We start from the raw sequence: 6,753 nt of genomic DNA on the forward strand, positions 1-6,753 counted from the left end.
CTTAAAGGGCCAGTACACATTTTTCGCTCTACTCTTCTCTGTTTCTCCTCCTGTCTTCATCTCCTCCAGCAGTATACCGCTCCGATCCGTTCCGCATCGCAAGCCAGTCTGGACCACGGCCAGTGCGCAAGCCAGTCTGGACCACCGCCAGTGCGCGGCTGAGTTGTTATTACTGGAAGAACAACTCCTGTCTCCAAAGTCACGTTGACAGTTTTTCTAAATAAATAGCGCCTCGTCATAAAATGAATTCCCGCAGGATGAATCTGCGATTTTTAAAGTACCGTTCACACTTTGAATAATTACCCCTGGACCCTGACAGTGAAGAGGGTGTTTTGGCGTCTGCAGTCTACTGCATCTCTGTCTGTCTGTCCATCTGTCCATCTCTCACTCTCTTTCTCTCTACCTCTATCTGTCACTCACTCACTGTCTGTCTGTCTCGCTTTCTCTCTATCTATCTGTCTCTCTCTGCTTGTCTCTGTCTGTCTGTCTCTCTCTCTCTCTCTCTGTCAGTATTAGGTTAATGGTGGTGGTGATGCAGCTATGGTTTGTTATTCACTTGGTTTCACTTCACCTTCACTAATCAATATTGTGTTAGATGATTCAGATGATTACTCATCATCATGCTGCTGTGTGTGTGTGTGTGTGTGTGTGTCTGTGTGTGTGAGAGTGTGTGTGTGTGTGTGTGTGTGTGGTGTGTGTGTGTGTGTGTGTGTGTGTGTGTGAGAGAGAGTGTGTGTGAGTGTGTGTGTATGTGTGGGAGTGTGTGTGAGTGTGTGAGAGCTGTGTGTGTGTGTGTGTGTGATGTGTGTGTGGTGTGACTGCCTGCTGCATGTCTGTGTCCTGAGCTCATAACAGTTGTGTTGTTGTGCCTCACTAGAGCTCTAGGGTGTTAAAGGACTATTTACACTGGTAGGCTTTGTGCTGTGTCAAGACATCTCCTCCACATGACTGGTACAGCTCTAGCCTTGTGGTTCTTCATTAAAAAAACACCTTTATTCTCACTGGGACACACAGTATTTAATAGAAAACGTCCTTATTCTCACAGTATTTAATATAAAACTCCCTAATTCTCACTGGGACACAGTATTTAACATAAAACACCATTATTCTCACTGGGACACACAGTATTTAATATAAAACTCCCTAACTCTCACAGTATTTAATATAAAACTCCCTAATTCTCACAGTATTTAATATAAAACTCCCTAATTCTCACTGAGACACACAGTATTTAATATAAAACTCCCTTATTCTCACTGGGACACACAGTATTTAATATAAAACTCCATTATTCTCATTGGGACTCACAGTATTTAACATAAAACTCCCTAATTCTCACTGGGACACACAGTATTTAATATAAAACTCCCCAATTCTCACTGGGACACACAGTATTTAACATAAAACTCCCTAATTCTCACTGAGACACACAGTATGTAATATAAAACTCCCTAATTCACACAGTATTTAATATAAAACTCCCTAATTCTCACTGAGACACACAGTATTTAATATAAAACTCCCTAATTCTCACTGGGACACACAGTATTTAATATAAAACTCCCTTATTCTCACTGTATTTAATTTAAAACTCCCTTATTCTCACTGTATTTAATATAAAACTCCCTTATTCTCACTGTATTTAATATAAAACTCCCTTATTCTCACTGTATTTAATATAAAACTCCCTAATTCTCACTGTATTTAATATAAAACTCCCTTATTCTCACTGTATTTAATATAAAACTCCCTAATTCTCACTGTATTTAATATAAAACTCCCTAATTCTCACAGTATTTAATATAAAACTCCCTAATTCTCACTGAGACACACAGTATTTAATATAAAACTCCCTAATTCTCACTGAGACACACAGTATTTAATATAAAACTCCCCAATTCTCACTGAGACACACAGTATTTAATATAAAACTCCCTAATTCTCCCTGGGACACACAGTATTTAATATAGAATTAGCCATTTAATTTTTCCATGTGTTTTGTCTTGTTTTCCTACACACCTGGTTTCAATTCCCTCAGCATTAGACGTGTATATAACCCTCTGTTTCCCCTCCATGTCTGTGTGTGGAATTGCGCTGGGTGATGTCAAACCCATAGTGTTCTTATTGCTGTGTGTTTTTTGTTCGCCGAAATAAAAGGCTCCTTTGGCTCCCCAACTTCTGCTCTCCTGCGCCTGACTCCCTTACAGCCAGTTACGCATACCTAACAAGTATTTCATAGAAAACACCCTTATTCTCACTGGGACACACAATATTTAACATAAAACTCCCTTATTCTCACTGGGACACACAATATTTAACATAAAAATCCCTCTTAATCACTGGGACACACAATATTTAATATAAAACTCCCTTATTCACACTGGGACACCAAATATTTAACATAAAACTCCCTTATTCTCACTGGGACACACAATATTTAACATAAAACTCCCTTATTCTCACTGGGACACACAGTATTTAATATAAAACTCCCTTATTCTCACTGGGACACACAATATTTAACATAAAACTCCCTTATTCTCACTGGGACACACAATATTTAATATAAAACTCCCTTATTCTCACTGGGACACACAGTATTTAATATAAAACTCCCTTATTCTCACTGGGACACACAGTATTTAATATAAAACTCCCTTATTCTCACTGGGACACACAATATTTAACATAAAACTCCCTTATTCTCACTGGGACAAACAATATTTAACATAAAAATCCATCTTAATCACTGGGACACACAATATTTAATATAAAACTCCCTTATTCTCACTGGGACACACAGTATTTAATATAAAACTCCCTTATTCTCACTGGGACACACAATATTTAACATAAAACTCCCTTATTCTCACTGGGACACACAATATTTAACATAAAACTCCCTTATTCTCACTGGGACACACAGTATTTAATATAAAACTCCCTTATTCTCACTGGGACACACAGTATTTAATATAAAACTCCCTTATTCTCACTGGGACACACAATATTTAACATAAAACTCCCTTATTCTCACTGGGACACACAGTATTTAATATAAAACTCCCTTATTCTCACTGGGACACACAGTATTTAATATAAAACTCCCTTATTCTCACTGGGACACACAATATTTAACATAAAACTCCCTTATTCTCACTGGGACACACAGTATTTAATATAAAACTCCCTTATTCTCACTGGGACACACAATATTTAACATAAGAAAGTATTTAATATAAAACATAAAACAGTATTTTCAACAAATATCTTCAATAGGGTGTGAATGTCTCATAGTTAGACTAGTGGTACCTGTTGTCTCATAGACTAGTGGTACCTGTTGTCTCATAGACTAGTGGTACCTGTTGTCTCATAGACTAGTGGTACCTGTTGTCTCATAGACTATTGGTACCTGTTGTCTCATAGACTAGTGGTACCTGTTGTCTCATAGACTAGTGGTACCTGTTGTCTCATAGACTAGTGGTACCTGTTGTCTCATAGACTAGTGGTACCTGTTGTCTCATAGACTAGTGGTACCTGTTGTCTCATAGACTAGTGGTACCTGTTGTCTCATAGTTAGACTATTGGTACCTGTTGTCTCATAGACTATTGGTACCTGTTGTCTCATAGACTAGTGGTACCTGTTGTCTCATAGACTAGTGGTACCTGTTGTCTCATAGACTAGTGGTACCTGTTGTCTCATAGACTAGTGGTACCTGTTGTCTCATAGACTAGTGGTACCTGTTGTCTCATAGTTAGACTATTGGTACCTGTTGTCTCATAGACTATTGGTACCTGTTGTCTCATAGACTAGTGGTACCTGTTTTCTCATAGACTAGTGGTACCTGTTGTCTCATAGACTAGTGGTACCTGTTGTCTCATAGACTAGTGGTACCTGTTGTCTCATAGTTAGACTGTTGGTACCTGTTGTCTCATAGACTAGTGGTACCTGTTGTCTCATAGACTAGTGGTACCTGTTGTCTCATAGTTAGACTATTGGTACCTGTTGTCTCATAGACTATTGGTACCTGTTGTCTCATAGACTAGTGGTACCTGTTGTCTCATAGACTAGTGGTACCTGTTGTCTCATAGTTAGACTATTGGTACCTGTTGTCTCATAGACTAGTGGTACCTGTTGTCTCATAGACTAGTGGTACCTGTTGTCTCATAGTTAGACTAGTGGTACCTGTTGTCTCATAGACTAGTGGTACCTGTTGTCTCATAGTTAGACTAGTGGTACCTGTTGTCTCATAGACTAGTGGTACCTGTTGTCTCATAGACTAGTGGTACCTGTTGTCTCATAGACTAGTGGTACCTGTTGTCTCATAGACTAGTGGTACCTGTTGTCTCATAGTTAGACTATTGGTACCTGTTGTCTCATAGTTAGACTATTGGTACCTGTTGTCTCATAGACTAGTGGTACCTGTTGTCTCATAGACTAGTGGTACCTGTTGTCTCATAGTTAGACTAGTGGTACCTGTTGTCTCATAGTTAGACTAGTGGTACCGGTTGTCTCATTGTTAGACTAGTGGTACCTGTTGTCTCATAGACTAGTGGTACCTGTTGTCTCATTGTTAGACTAGTGGTACCTGTTGTCTCATAGTTAGACTATTGGTACCTGTTGTCTCATGGTTAGACTAGTGGTACCTGTTGTCTCATAGTTAGACTAGTGCTACCTGTTGTCTCATTGTTAGACTAGTGGTACCTGTTGTCTCATTGTTAGACTAGTGGTACCTGTTGTCTCATAGTTAGACTATTGGTACCTGTTGTCTCATAGTTAGACTAGTGGTACCTGTTATCTCATAGTTAGACTAGTGGTACCTGTTATCTCATAGTTAGACTATTGGTACATGTTGTCTCATTGTTAGACTAGTGGTACATGTTGTCTCATTGTTAGACTAGTGGTACCTGTTATCTCATAGTTAGACTATTGGTACCTCTTGTCTCATAGTTAGACTATTGGTACATGTTGTCTCATTGTTAGACTAGTGGTACCTGTTGTCTCATAGTTAGACTAGTGGTACCTGTTATCTCATAGTTAGACTATTGGTACCTGTTGTCTCATAGTTAGAATATTGGTACCTGTTATCTCATAGTTAGACTATTGGTACCTGTTGTCTCATAGTTAGACTATTGGTACCTGTTATCTCATAGTTAGACTATTGGTACCTGTTGTCTCATTGTTAGACTAGTGGTACCTGTTATCTCATAGTTAGACTATTGGTACCTCTTGTCTCATAGTTAGACTAGTGGTACATGTTGTCTCATTGTTAGACTAGTGGTACCTGTTGTCTCATAGTTAGACTAGTGGTACATGTTGTCTCATTGTTAGACTAGTGGTACCTGTTGTCTCATAGTTAGACTAGTGGTACCTGTTATCTCATTGTTAGACTAGTGGTACCTGTTATCTCATAGTTAGACTAGTGGTACATGTTGTCTCATTGTTAGACTAGTGGTACCTGTTGTCTCATAGTTAGACTAGTGGTACCTGTTATCTCATTGTTAGACTAGTGGTACCTGTTATCTCATAGTTAGACTATTGGTACCTGTTGTCTCATAGTTAGACTAGTGGTACCTGTTGTCTCATAGTTAGACTATTGGTACCTGTTGTCTCATAGTTAGACTATTGGTACCTGTTGTCTCATAGTTAGACTAGTGGTACCTGTTGTCTCATAGTTAGACTATTGGTACCTGTTGTCTCATAGTTAGACTATTGGTACCTGTTGTCTCATAGTTAGACTAGTGGTACCTGTTATCTCATAGTTAGACTAGTGGTACCTGTTATCTCATAGTTAGACTATTGGTACATGTTGTCTCATTGTTAGACTAGTGGTACATGTTGTCTCATTGTTAGACTAGTGGTACCTGTTATCTCATAGTTAGACTATTGGTACCTCTTGTCTCATAGTTAGACTATTGGTACATGTTGTCTCATTGTTAGACTAGTGGTACCTGTTGTCTCATAGTTAGACTAGTGGTACCTGTTATCTCATAGTTAGACTATTGGTACCTGTTGTCTCATAGTTAGAATATTGGTACCTGTTATCTCATAGTTAGACTATTGGTACCTGTTGTCTCATAGTTAGACTATTGGTACCTGTTATCTCATAGTTAGACTATTGGTACCTGTTGTCTCATTGTTAGACTAGTGGTACCTGTTATCTCATAGTTAGACTATTGGTACATGTTGTCTCATTGTTAGACTAGTGGTACCTGTTGTCTCATAGTTAGACTAGTGGTACCTGTTATCTCATTGTTAGACTAGTGGTACCTGTTATCTCATAGTTAGACTAGTGGTACATGTTGTCTCATTGTTAGACTAGTGGTACCTGTTGTCTCATAGTTAGACTAGTGGTACCTGTTATCTCATTGTTAGACTAGTGGTACCTGTTATCTCATAGTTAGACTATTGGTACCTGTTGTCTCATAGTTAGACTAGTGGTACCTGTTGTCTCATAGTTAGACTATTGGTACCTGTTGTCTCATAGTTAGACTATTGGTACCTGTTGTCTCATAGTTAGACTAGTGGTACCTGTTGTCTCATAGTTAGACTATTGGTACCTGTTGTCTCATAGTTAGACTATTGGTACCTGTTGTCTCATAGTTAGACTAGTGGTACCTGTTGTCTCATAGTTAGACTAGTGGTACCTGTTGTCTCATAGTTAGACTAGTGGTACCTGTTGTCTCATAGTTAGACTATTGGTACCTGTTGTCTCATAGTTAGACTAGTGGTACCTGTTGTCTCATAGTTAG

This window comes from Oncorhynchus mykiss, chromosome 10 (assembly GCF_013265735.2).
Source record: "Oncorhynchus mykiss isolate Arlee chromosome 10, USDA_OmykA_1.1, whole genome shotgun sequence".
Classification (NCBI taxonomy): Eukaryota; Metazoa; Chordata; class Actinopteri; order Salmoniformes; family Salmonidae; genus Oncorhynchus; species Oncorhynchus mykiss.